The sequence below is a fragment of the Oncorhynchus tshawytscha genome, linkage group LG04, assembly GCF_018296145.1.
Source record: "Oncorhynchus tshawytscha isolate Ot180627B linkage group LG04, Otsh_v2.0, whole genome shotgun sequence".
NCBI lineage: Eukaryota > Metazoa > Chordata > Actinopteri > Salmoniformes > Salmonidae > Oncorhynchus > Oncorhynchus tshawytscha.
In genome coordinates this window covers 30618993-30633147 of record NC_056432.1, presented here as the reverse complement: position 1 = coordinate 30633147, position 14155 = coordinate 30618993, and the positions used below count along the sequence as shown (strand labels likewise).

The window sequence follows — 14155 nt, the reverse complement described above, 5'->3', positions numbered from 1 at the left end:
TCCTCTTTCTCTCCTATCAGTGTCTCTCCCACTCCTCTTTCTCTCCTATCAGTGACTCTCCCACTCCTCTTTCTCTCCTATCAGTGTCTCTCCCACTCCTCTTTCTCTCCTATCAGTGTCTCTCCCACTCCTCTTTCAGTCTCCTATCAGTGACTCTCCCACTCCTCTTTCTCTCCTATCAGTGTCTCTCCCACTCCTCTTTCTCTCCTATCAGTGACTCTCCCACTCCTCTTTCTCTCCTATCAGTGTCTCTCCCACTCCTCTTTCTCTCCTATCAGTGACTCTCCCACTCCTCTTTCTCTCCTATCAGTGACTCTCCCACTCCTCTTTCTCTCCTATCAGTGACTCTCCCACTCCTCTTCCTATCAGTCTCTCTATCAGTGACTCTCCCACTCCTCTTTCTCTCCTATCAGTGACTCTCCCACTCCTCTTTCTCTCCTATCAGTGTCTCTCCCACTCCTCTTTCTCTCCTATCAGTGACTCTCCCACTCCTCTTTCTCTCCTATCAGTGACTCTCCCACTCCTCTTTCTCTCCTATCAGTGACTCTCCCACTCCTCTTTCTCTCCTATCAGTGACTCTCCCACTCCTCTTTCTCTCCTATCAGTGTCTCTCCCACTCCTCTTTCTCTCCTATCAGTGTCTCTCCCACTCCTCTTTCTCTCCTATCAGTGACTCTCCCACTCCTCTTTCTCTCCTATCAGTGACTCTCCCACTCCTCTTTCTCTCCTATCAGTGACTCTCCCACTCCTCTTTCTCTCCTATCAGTAACTCTCCCACTCCTCTTTCTCTCCTATCAGTAACTCTCCCACTCCTCTTTCTCTCCTATCAGTGACTCTCCCACTCCTCTTTCTCTCCTATCAGTGACTCTCCCACTCCTCTTTCTTTCCTATCAGTGACTCTCCCACTCCTCTTTCTCTCCTATCAGTGACTCTCCCACTCCTCTTTCTCTCCTATCAGTGACTCTCTCCCTCTCCTATCAGTGTCTCTCCCACTCCTCTTTCTCTCCTATCAGTGACTCTCCCACTCCTCTTTCTCTCCTATCAGTGACTCTCCCACTCCTCTTTCTCTCCTATCAGTGACTCTCCCACTCCTCTTTCTCTCCTATCAGTGACTCTCCCACTCCCTTTTCTCTCTTAGTGCAAGTATAACAAACCAGTGAACTGACCTCTTTTCTCCTTGATGATCTGTTAAAGCTTATCATACATTAAAAGATAATAAAAAATGAATTTTAAAAATAATTTTAAAAGACAGAAAAGATAGCTCAGTTGAAACCTGTGGGTCAGAGAGGGCTCTGGACAGTGAAGATCAGGTGCCCTGAGAAGAAGCTGTCGGAGGTCATGCTGTTGCCACCGTAGTAAGTTGACAGCCAGATCTTGTCCCCCATGTTGAGCTGCAGCAGTGTGCCTCCAGTAGCCGTGATGTAGCCGTTCTGCTGGGTGGTGAAGGAATGCAGCACCAGCTGGCCGTTTCTCCGCAGGTCCACACTGCCCACATTCTGTTATATGGTGCAATGGAACTCAAACTCGTAGACGCCTGGCTCCACGCAGGTGAACTCCCCCATCCTGGTGTCGTAGTGGTTCTGTCCATTGTAGATTACCTCATAGAATTGGATGTGCTGGCCTGGGGTAGTTGTAGCCGAGCCGCACGGCGAGGGCAGATTTTGCGGAGATGCCAGGCAAACCACGTGGCCCTTGTGGTCTTGAGTGAGAGAGAGTGAGGTTAGGAATGATGTCAACACTACAACAGACACTATTAGTTCTAACAGTGGTTATGCTTCTCCTTGTTAAATACTATTAGTCATAACAGTTGTTATGCTTCTCCTTGTTAAATACTATTAGTCATAACAGTGGTTATGCTTCTCCTTGTTAAATACTATTAGTCACAACAGTGGTTATGCTTCTCCTTGTTAAATACTATTAGTCATAACAGTGGTTATGCTTCTCCTTGTTAAATACTATTAGTCATAACAGTGGTTATGCTTCTCCTTGTTAAATACTATTAGTTCTAACAGTGGTTATGCTTCTCCTTGTTAAATACTATTAGTCATAACAGTGGTTATGCTTCTCCTTGTTAAATACTATTAGTCATAACAGTGGTTATGCTCTGGGGGACCTCATCAGATAACCACTTAGCACCTCACATCAGGCCTAGTGAGTGACTACCAGAATATTTATGACATAATACAGACAGTAATCATATACAGTGGCAAGAAAAAGTATGTGAACCCTTTGGAATTACCTGGATTTCTGCATAAATTGGTCATCAAATTTGATCTGATCTTCATCTAAGTCATGACAATAGACAAACACAGTGTGCTTAAACTAATATCACACTAATTATTGTATTTTTCTTGTCTATATTGAATACATCATTTAAACATTCACAGTGTAGGTTGAAAAAAGTATGTGAACTCCTAGGCTAATTTCTCCAAAAGCTAATTGGAGTCAGGAGTCAGCTAACCTGGAGTCCAATCAATGAGATGAGATTGGAGATGTTGGTTAGCACTGCCTCGCCCTATAAAAAACACTCACAACATTTGAGTTTGCTATTCACAAGAAGCATTGCCTGATGTGAACCATGCCTCGAACAAAATAGATCTCAGAAGACCTAAGATTAAGAATTGTTGACTTGCATAAAGCTGGAAAGGGTTACCAAAGTTTTAAAAAGCCTTGATGTTCATCAGTCCACAGTAAGACAAATTGTCTATAAAAGGAGAAAGTTCAGCAATGTTCCTACTCTCCGGAGTGGCCATCTTGCAAAGCTGACTGCAAGAACACAGCACAGAATACTCAATGAGGTTAAGAAAAATCCTAGAGTGTCAGCTAAAGACTTACAGAAATCTCTGGAACATGCTAACATCTCTGTTGACGAGTCTACAATATATAAAACACTAAACAAGAATGGTGTTCAAGGGAGGACCCCACGGAAGAAGCTGACTGCTGTCCAAAAGAAAAATTGCTGCATGTCTGAAGTTTGCAAAAGTGCACCTGGATGTTCCACAGCGCTACTTGCAAAATATTCTGTGGATAGATGAAACTACAATTGAGCTGTTTGAAAGGAACACACAACACTATGTGTGGAGAGAAAAAGGCACAGCACACCAACATCAAAACCTCATCCCCACTGTAAAGTATGGTGGAGGGAGCAGCATGATTTGGGGCTGCTTTGCTGCCTCTTGGCCTGGACAGCTTGCTATCATCGACGGAATAAATAAGTCCCAAGTTTATCAAGATATTTTTCAGGAGAATGTTAGGCTATCTGTCCGCCAATTGAAGCTCAATAGAAGTTGGGTGGTGCGACAGGACAACGACCAAAAACACAGAAGTAAATCAACAACAGAATGGCTTCAACAGAAGAAAATACGCCTTTGGAGTAGCCCAGTCAGAGTCCTGACCTCAAACCGATTGAGATGCTGTGGCATGACCTCAAGAGAGCAGTTCACACCGACATCCCAATAATATTGCTCAACTGAAACAGTGTTGTAAAGAGGAATGGTCCAAAATTCCTCCTGACTGTTGTGCAGGTCTGATCCATCACTACAGAAAATGTTTGGTTTAAGTTATTGCTGCCAATGTAGGGTCAACCAGTTATTAAAACCAAGGGTTCACATACTTTTCCCCCCCTGCACTGTGAATGTTTACACAGTGTGTTCAATAAAGACATGAAAATGTATGTGTTATTAGTTGTGTTATTATGTATGTGTGTGTTATTAGTTGTGTGTGTTATTAGTTTGTGTGTTATTAGTTTAAGGAGACTGTGTTTGTCTATTGTTGTGAACTAGATGAAGATCAGATACAATTTTTATGACCAATTTATGCAGAAATCCAGGTATTTCCAAAGGGTTCACATACTTTTTCTTGCCACTAAACATGTAAATGGGGGAGAGAAGGGATGGTGGAGGAGGGTGGTGATTTGACCTTCTGGTCCTGGTGACCCTCTCGGTCCTACTGGTCCTTGTTTAGTCAAGCCAGTTCCACCAGATTTGGGATCTGTGTTGGACCAGGTTCAATAAAAAATAATACTAGAAATCATGTATTACTTCCTGTATATATTGACAAAGTCATATCTTTCTAACTCACACTCGAGAACACACAAATTCCCACCTCAGTAAGGCTCAGTTAAAGAGAGATGTATGTCACACGAGGCCTCAGATCAACACTCACTATTACCATTGTCCTTCCAGGGGCTGAGGTCAAAAGCAGGCATGTCTTCACCAAGGGTGTAACCGGACTCACGGGGGTGATACTGGAAGGGTCTCTCAGGGACATCAGCGATGCCAGTGTTGTCACAGGTGACGTGAGCCAGAGATGTCTTCCCCAGGATTTTTTCTGATCCTTGGTGAAGACTATCGTTTTCCCACCACAGTCTGATACACAACACAAAACAGGGTTTTTTGTCAATTATGACTGAAGACTCAGAGATATGAAAGTCCAAATAAGACATTGCTGAGTCCTTTCTAAAAAAAAAGGTGGTTTGGACCCTATGCTGAGGTGGCTGGTGGGTCGTCAGGCAAAACTGAACACTCAGGACCACATGATGAGCTGAGGGGTAGGCTGTTTGAGTTTTCTGTTATAAGGTCCCTGGTCATGGGCTCTCTCAACCGAGACCACGGACTCCCCAGTAAGGTACTCCATCTCTCTGTCTCCTATCCTCTATTTCTCCCGCTCTCTGATTAACTGTCTCATCTAGAAGCGTATCTTTCTCTACAGTAGAACTTTCCTCCACTTATACCACACATGGGAGGACTACTGTCAAAGCTCTCCACACTGTCTTCTATGTGATACTGTATTTCTGTAAAAGGCTGCCAATTAACACTTTACCCCTCTCAGGTTACAACAAATGGTGTGGGTTATGTAACCTGTCCCAGAACCTGGCAATGGTGATAAACAACACTGAGCTGGCCCAGAACCTGCTGAGCCTCTATGGGACTCCTGACAACATTGACTAGGCAGGGTAGTTTATAGATTCTCAATCCACAGCATGTTTGACTGTATTAATATAGCCTTTTTTTTAGCTAGGTAAGTCAGTTAAGAACAAATTCTTATTTTCTATGATGGCCTAGGAAAAGTGGGTTAACTGCTTTGTTCAGGGGCAGAACAACAGATTTTTACCTTGTCGGCTCAGGGATTTGATCTTGCAACCTTTTGGTTACTAGTCGAACGCTCTAACCACTAGGCTACCTGCCGCCCCATCATGCCTTACTGCTACCTGGGGGAGCAGGTAGCAGTAAGGCCTGATCCAGCTATACTTTAGTAGTAATAATAATACAACCTTATTTTGATCTATACACTTTTAGTGTACAACGGGAAATCACTTATGGTGAATGTAAATGTTCCCCTGAGAAGTGGGACTGAGAGTTGTACCTTCAAAGACAATCCTCCAGGGGGCGAAGAAGGCCCTGTGCAGCAGCTGACTGGGGAACTGGGCGTTCTCATTGAGGTTCTCATCCAGATGGAAGATATTGGAAGATATTGGGCTGGATGGAAAGTTGAGCGAAGAGGTAGGCAAACACATTGGAGATGCTGGAGTCGACATTCTCATCATAGCCAGGGTAGGTGGACAGCTGCCTTGCAATGAAGTCTGGGCCCACAATGTGGAACAGGAAGTCCCTGAAGGTGATCACCTGTGAGAGGAGGAAGGACATGTGTAACAGTTTAATCACCCAGCAACTCAAACCCATGTGTGTAGGTAACTACAACTATGTTATGACCTTTGTAACTTTGAACTCCATGTACAGATAGAAACTGAGCTAAATTAAATAGATTTGTTATTAGGCTCTCATTGGAATTACCTGGAAGTAGCCTCCCATGATCTTGCGGGTCTTCTAGTAGGTGATGTCTCCAGTCTAGTGAGGGTTGAGCTGGGTGAAGGTGCGGGTCATGTGGTTGTGTTCACGCAACATCATTGTGGGCATGGAGGTCAGAGCAATGTTCAGGATGCGGTTGGACACCTCCCTCACCTGGACAGTTGGAGAAAAGGATCCCTCTGGTGAGACTGAAGGAAATGTTGCTGCAGTGCCACTAGAGTACTAAGGATCATACTGCTAACACTATCTTAATCCTAAGGATCAAGATAACAAGGATAGTTAATGGTGTAGCTTAATCAGTATGATACTATTGGTAATTATAATATGGTTGTAGTACCAGGGGAAGGAGGTTCCCATTGATTTGCATGTTCGGATCCCAGCCCTTGGCCAGTGAGATGCCATCCTCATACTCAGCAAGGAGACAGTGGGTGAAGGGTGTGTTGGCACAGCCTCTTCGAGGGTTTTCCCTGGAGAGAGGGGGAGGGAAATACAAATTGAAAAAGTGAAGGAGATGCCATGGTGATATTCATGTTTTTGGCTTGCGTCACTAGTCAATTCCTTCCTTCTGTGATTTTAGGCCAGTATGTGTTGTGCAACAACAGGATGGTGTAGGAGACTTGTTGCTTTGATGCCATTATTTGGCTTACCTGTTGTTACAGACACTGGTGGCTGTGCGAAACCTCTTCAGGTTGGGGTGGTTTTGCAGGAAGTGGGGCGGGCCATGGCTGAGCAGCAAGTCAGATCAGCAATAGTCTCCAGATCCTCAGCAGAGATTAGGTCTGTGCGGAAGACAGACAAGAGAGCCAGTGAGCTGTGTGATCTGAGTGTTGATGGGGACATGTGTAAGGAGCAGCCAGGGTATTTTTCCTAAACCCCGGGGAAATGCCAGAAAGGAGACGTGTGAGAAAAACAGGATAGAGAAACAGGTGTGTGAGAAACAGGACAGACCCGTGGCGTTGAGTGAGCGCTTATGGATGCTGTGGTTTTTTGGTAGATCTTTCTAGGGGTGTTCTCCATGTTGTCTACAGCCCGCACCGCTGAGCGGGTGTCCCGGGCAGGCTGCTTCAGCAGCTGTAGGATGTCTGCAGGTCCAACAGCATTACTCTTTACGTGTGATAAACTCCTACAGGGGGGCAGTGCAGGGACATGAGCTAATGGTATAACTCACTGGTACTGTATGTAGCATCGCAAGCCAGGCGTCTAGGCACTCTTACAGTGAGCTATACATGGCTGGGAAGTTATGTGGTGTACCATAAAGACATTTCCACATAGAAATACACATTCTGTACAGTACATACACAAACTGAAGCATGTTCTGTGATTCATACATGACACTGAAAAATATATTCTGATCTACCAGGCTCCAATGGGAAATTTCAAAGAAGGGTTTTCAGACTCACTCTTTTCTGGATTACTCATAGTCCGCATCCTCTGGCCTTAGCATCATTTTACGTCATCCTGCTCAAGCGCCCTTCTGAAGACAAAATAAGCATCTTTCAATTCCTGTGACTGATCTCCACATGTTATACGTATGTCTAGTGCTGGCAACATTCTATATGCAACAATTATTTATTCAAAGTTCATTTGATTGGTCCATAATAAATGAGAGTACATTCAGGCATTTGTTACCAATTTATGTTCTGACCAATTTATGAAATACTTTCTCTTTTCACCCTTTTCACAGAATGCAATCATTTTGGAAGTTTGATGAAAGGTGCTAAAGCCATCACTCACGTGCATTCACCTGGCTTAAGAAGCACAGGTACAGCCCAAAGGCCAGAAGGCACAGAAAATGCAAAAACACACACACAGGATGTCATAAGTTTCCCACAGCCAGACATGTGATGGATGTTGTGGTCACAAAACGACGCATACTCTGTGAACTTTAGATGTGTAATTTTTCAGATTGCTTTTACAGGTTTTGAACATTCATGTAAAAACAAAATATGTGCTACACAATTCATTCACATTGTACAATTTATCATGGCCCAAACACACCAGCACAGTCGTTAAGAGGGCACAAAAACACCTCCTCCTCAGGATGCTGAAAATATTTGTCATGGGCCCTCAGATGCTCAAAAGGTTATACAACTGCACCATTAAGAGCATCTTGACTGGCTCCAACACCGCTTGGTATGGCAACTGCTTGGCATCCGACCATAAGGCACTACAGAGGGTAGTGCATATGGTCCAGTACATCACTGGGGAAGAGCTCCCTGCCATCCAGGACCTTTACTCCAGGTGGTGTCAGAGGAAGGCCCTAAAAATTGTCAGACTCCAGCCACCCAAGTCATAGACTGTTCTCTCTACTACCGCAGTCAATTGATACCGGAGTGCCAAGCCTGTGACCAAAAGGCTCCTGAACATCTCCTACCCCCAAGCCATAAGACTGCTGAACAGTTTATCAAATGGCTACCCAGACGATTTGCATTGACACCATTTATTTATTTTTTGCCGTTTGCGCTGGCTTTATGCAAAATCACTGGACTTTACCCACACACTCACACATACTACACTGACTCACATGCGTGTGTGTGTGAGTGTTGCAGTAGATTCAAGTAGAAATGTTACATGCATAACTTTTAAATGCTTCCAGCGCTTCAGTCTTTTAAGCGCAGACTATTTTACACCTGGCTTTGTATGACAGCACCTTTGCTGGGCCTTTAAATTGGTTACTCTTTACAGTTTACACTTAATGGGATAGTTCAGAGAAATAATGTATTCAGATATTTGTTTTCTTACCTCATAAGCAGTCTTCGGACTGCTCTTCAAGGAAAACTCAGCCCAAAAATCTTTGGCTGAGAGTTTCCTTTTGCAAGGGTGGAGACTTCAGAACTCCCAATTTCTAACACGCATGGGCACAGAACTTAATCACGCAGCTGAATTTTTGTTCTAAGGAGTGACTGCACTGGTTTTGGCAGAAAAGTCACTGCCAATAAATGCTTATGTTAGCATTTTCGGACTAAAAACATTATTTTACTTAGCATAGTGTGTCTGAAGTTACACATCACACTATTGTATGAATGTTTTTGAATAAAATGTCCTATATATTTTCTTGAATATCCTCTGTATTGTGTGCTTATTGTTTAACCATTGATATGCTCTAAGGGCCATTTTCAGACCTTATGGAGAATCAGTTACTGCTGAAATGTCTACCAATTTCATGTCCATCTTTTTGTGAGAAATTACATTGGTCACTCAAAACATTTATATGAGGCCTTACAAATAGAGTTAGTAGAAGGTCCTGTAATAAACATATAATTAATTATCTTATGAATCATTATTAAATACTTTAAAAGTTATTTATAAATGTGTCAATAACTAGGTTATAACATTTACAAATGTGGTAGTAGGTTTAATGACTAATAAATGAATCAACTATTCACTAATCCATTATAAATGCTTTATTTTATAAATGTTCTTATTTATCCATTATTTTACCAGGTAAGTTGACTGAGAACACGTTCTCATTTGCAGCAACGACCTGGGGAATAGTTACAGGGGAGAGGAGGGGGATGAATGAGCCAATTGTAAACTGGGGATTAGTAGGTGACCGTGATGGTTTGAGGGTCAGATTAGGAATTTAGCCAGGACACCGGGGTTAACACCCCTACTCTTACGATAAGTGCCATGGGATCTTTAATGACCTCAGAGACTCAGGACACCTGTTTAACGTCCCATCTGAAAGACAACACCCTACACAGGGCAGTGTCCCCAATCACCACCCTGGGGTATTGGGATAATTTTTAGACCAGAGGAAAGAGTGCCTCCTACTGGCCCTCCAACACCACTTCCAGCAGCATCTGGTCTCCCATTCAGGAACTGACCAGGACCAACCCTGCTTAGCTTTAAAAGCAAGCCAGCAGTGGTATGCAGGGTGGTATGCTGGGTGGTATGCAGGGTGGTATGCTGGGTGGTATGCAGGGTGGTGTGCTGGGTGGTATGCTGGGTGGTATGCTGGGTGGTATGCTGGGTGGTATGCAGGGTGGTTTGCAGGGTGGTATGCTGGGTGGTATGCAGGGTGGTATGCTGGGTGGTATGCAGGGTGGTATGCAGGGTGGTTTGCAGGGTGGTATGCTGGGTGGTATGCTGGGTGGTATGCTGGGTGGTATGCAGGGTGGTATGCAGGGTGGTTTGCAGGGTGGTATGCTGGGTGGTATGCAGGGTGGATTCGCTTTATAGCTCGATTGACATTTAAAGTCAATGTTCCCACGTTCACAGAGACTACATTCACGGTAAATGCTGCGTATGTCGGCTCAATCAGAAATTAGCTATACATTTTAATGCAGATCTTCCACGATACTTTGACGATATGGATTGAATCCAGCCCTAAGTATAAGGTAGTCAAAGAAATAATAGGCCTAAACATACATTTTGTTTACCACCTTGAATGTAGAGAAATGCTTGTCGCAATGGAAAAAGAATGTCACAAATTTGCAGTGCCTTCAGAAAGTATTTCTACCCCTCGAGTTATTCAACATTTTGTTGTGTTACAGCCTGAATTCAAAATAGATTAAATATATGTTTTTTCTCACACAATCCAGTGGTTCCCAACTCTGGTCCTGGAGTACCCCGAAGAGCACACATTTTTGTTGTAGCCCCGGACAAACATACCTGATTCACCTCATTGGGGGCCTGATGATTAGTTGACAAGTTGAATCAGTTGTGCTTGTCCGGGGCTACAATGAAAATGTGTACTGTTGGGGGTACTCGAGGACCGGAGTTGGGAACCACTTCAATACCCCCATAATTTTGTTTTGGGACACTGTAAAGTCCATGGAGAATAAGAGCACCTCCTCCCAGCTGCCCACTGCACTGAGGATAGGTAACACTGTCACCACCAATAAATCCACGATAATCGAGAATCGAGAATTTCAATAAGCATTTCTCTACGGCTGGCCATGCTTTCCACCTGGCTACCCGAACCCCTGGCCAACAACTCCACACCCCCCCGCAGCTACTTGCCCAAGCCTCCCCAGCTTCTCCTTCACCCAAATACAGATAGCAGATGTTCTGAAAGAGCTGCAAAACTTGGACCAGTACAAATCAGCTGGGCTAGACAATCTGGACCCTCTCTTTCTAAAATGATCCGCCGCCATTGTTGCAACCCCTATTACCAGTCTGTTCAACCTCTCTTTCGTATCGTCCAAGATCCCTAAAGATTGGAAAACTGCATTTAAAATTTAAATGTTTTATTTCATATTTTTACACCTTTATTTAACTAAGCAAGTCAGTTAAGAACACATTCTTATTTTCAATGACGGCCTAGGAACGATGGGTTAACTGCCTTGCTCAGGGGCAGAACTTCCGGTTACTAGTCCAACGCTCTAACCACCTCTAACCAATTTCTCATTGAATCACAGCCTACTTCGACAAACGGGTGATGATTTAACAAGCGCATTCGCGAAAAAAGCACTGTCGTTGCACCAATGTACCTAACCATAAACATCAATGCCTTTCTTTAAAATCAATACACAAGTATATATTTTTAAACCTGCATATTTGGTATATATGCCTGCTAACATGAATTTCTTATAACTAGGAAAATTGTGTCAAGCAGTCAGGGTATATGCAGCAATTTGGGCCGCCTGGCTCATTGGGAACTGTGTGAAGTCCATTTATTCCTAACAAAGGCCGTAGTTAATTTGCCAGAATTGTACATAATTATGACATAACATTGAAGGTTGTACAACGTAACAGGAATATTTAGACTTATGGATACCATCCGTTAGATAAAATTCATAATGGTTCCGTATTTCACTGAAAGAATAAATGTTTTGTTTTCGAAGTTTTCGGATTCAAACATTTTAATGACCAAAAGCTCGTATTTCTGTGTGTTATTATGTTATAATTAAGTCTATGATTTGATAGAGCAGTCTGACTGAACGATGGTAGGCACCAGCAGGCTCGTAGGCATTCATTCAAACAGCACTTTCGTGTGTTTTGCCAGCAGCTCTTCGATGTGCTTCAAGCATTGAGCTGTTTTTTGACTTCAAGCCTATCAACTCCTGAGATTAGGCTGGTGTAACCGATGTGAAATGGCTAGCTAGTTAGCGGGGTGCGTGCTAATAGCGTTTCAAACGTCACTTGCTCTGAGACTTGGAGTAGTTGTTCCCCTTGCTCTGCATGGATAACGCTGCTTCGAGGGTGGCTGTTATCGATGTGTTCCTGGTTCGAGCCCAGGTAGGGGCGAGGAGAGGGACGGAAGCTATACTGTTACACTGGCAATGCTAAAGTGCCTATTAGAACATCCAATAGTCAAAGGTATATGAAATACAAATCGTATAGAGAGAAATAGTCCTATAATTCCTATAATAACTACAACCTAAAACTTCTTACCACCAGCTTTCATATGTTCTCATGTTCTGAGCAAGGAACTTAAATGTTAGCTTTTTTACATGGCACATATTGCACTTTTACTTTCTTCTCCAACACTTTGTTTTTGCATTATTTAAACCAAATTGAACATGTTTCATTATTTATTTGAGGCTAAATTGATTTTATTGATGTATTATATTAAGTAAAAATAAGTGTTCATTCAGTGTTGTTGTAATTGTCATTATTACAAATAAAGTAAAAAAATTGGCAGATTAATCGGTATCGGCTTTTTTTTGGGTCCTCCAATAATCGGTATCGGTGTTGAAAAATCATAATCGGTCGACCTTTACTTCCCATGTGTTTGACCCCATTCCATTCGCTCCATTTTAGCCATTACTTTGAGCTATCATCCCCTCAGCAGCCTCCACTGGTCCAAACAATTGAATTGGCCACAGGTGGACTCCAATCAAGTTGTGGTGACATCTCAGCTCATATCCGCGGGAAGTAGTTAAGGGGTGGAGTTTCTGCAATCTTTTTTACTAGTCCTGTAGTACAGGTGCTTCTACACCTGCATTGCTTGCTGTTTGGGGTTTTAGGCCGGGTTTCTGTACAGCACTTTGAGATATCAGCTGATGCACGAAGGGCTATATAAATACATTTGATTTGATTTGATTTGATTTGATTTAGTAGCAGACCAATATACAGTGCCTTGCGAAAGTGTTCGGCCCCCTTGAACTTTGCGACCTTTTGCCACATTTCAGGCTTCAAACATAAAGATATAAAACTGTACTTTTTTGTGAAGAATCAACAACAAGTGGGACACAATCATGAAGTGGAACGACATTTATTGGATATTTCAAACTTTTTTAACAAATCAAAAACTGAAAAATTGTCCGTGCAAAATTATTCAGCCCCTTTACTTTCAGTGCAGCAAACTCTCTCCAGAAGTTCAGTGAGGATCTCTGAATGATCCAATGTTGACTTAAATGACTAATGATGATAAATACAATCCACCTGTGTGTAATCAAGTCTCCGTATAAATCCACCTGCACTGTGATAGTCTCAGAGGTCCGTTAAAAGCGCAGAGAGCATCATGAAGAACAAGGAACACACCAGGCAGGTCCGAGATACTGTTGTGAAGAAGTTTAAAGCCGGATTTGGATACAAAAAGATTTCCCAAGCTTTAAACATCCCAAGGAGCACTGTGCAAGCGATAATATTAGTATCAGTATCAGTATCAGACCACTGCAAATCTACCAAGACCTGGCCGTCCCTCTAAACTTTCAGCTCATACAAGGAGAAGACTGATCAGAGATGCAGCCAAGAGGCCCATGATCACTCTGGATGAACTGCAGAGATCTACAGCTGAGGTGGGAGACTCTGTCCATAGGACAACAATCAGTCGTATATTGCACAAATCTGGCCTTTATGGAAGAGTGGCAAGAAGAAAGCCATTTCTTAAAGATATCCATAAAAAGTGTTGTTTAAAGTTTGCCACAAGCCACCTGGGAGACACACCAAACATGTGGAAGAAGGTGCTCTGGTCAGATGAAACCAAAATTGAACTTTTTGGCAACAATGCAAAACGTTATGTTTGGCGTAAAAGCAACACAGCTCATCACCCTGAACATACCATCCCCACTGTCAAACATGGTGGTGGCAGCATCATGGTTTGGGCCTGCTTTTCTTCAGCAGGGACAGGGAAGATGGTTAAAATTGATGGGAAGATGGATGGAGCCAAATACAGGACCATTCTGGAAGAAAACCTGATGGAGTCTGCAAAAGACCTGAGACTGAGATTTGTCTTCCAACAAGACAATGATCCAAAACATAAAGCAAAATCTACAATGGAATAGTTCAAAAATAAACATATCCAGGTGTTAGAATGGCCAAGTCAAAGTCCAGACCTGAATCCAATCGAGAATCTGTGGAAAGAACTGATGTTCACAAATGCTCTCCATCCAACCTCACTGAGCTCGAGCTGTTTTGCAAGGAGGAATGGGAAAAAATGTCAGTCTCTCGATGTGCAAA

At 43.1% G+C, this 14155-nt stretch overlaps 1 pseudogene; it reads right to left on the bottom strand.

Moving 5' to 3' along the window:
* Positions 1 to 1279: 1279 nt before the first annotated feature.
* LOC121846314 lies at positions 1280 to 5809 on the bottom strand (annotated as a pseudogene).
* Positions 5810 to 14155: the final 8346 nt, after the last annotated feature.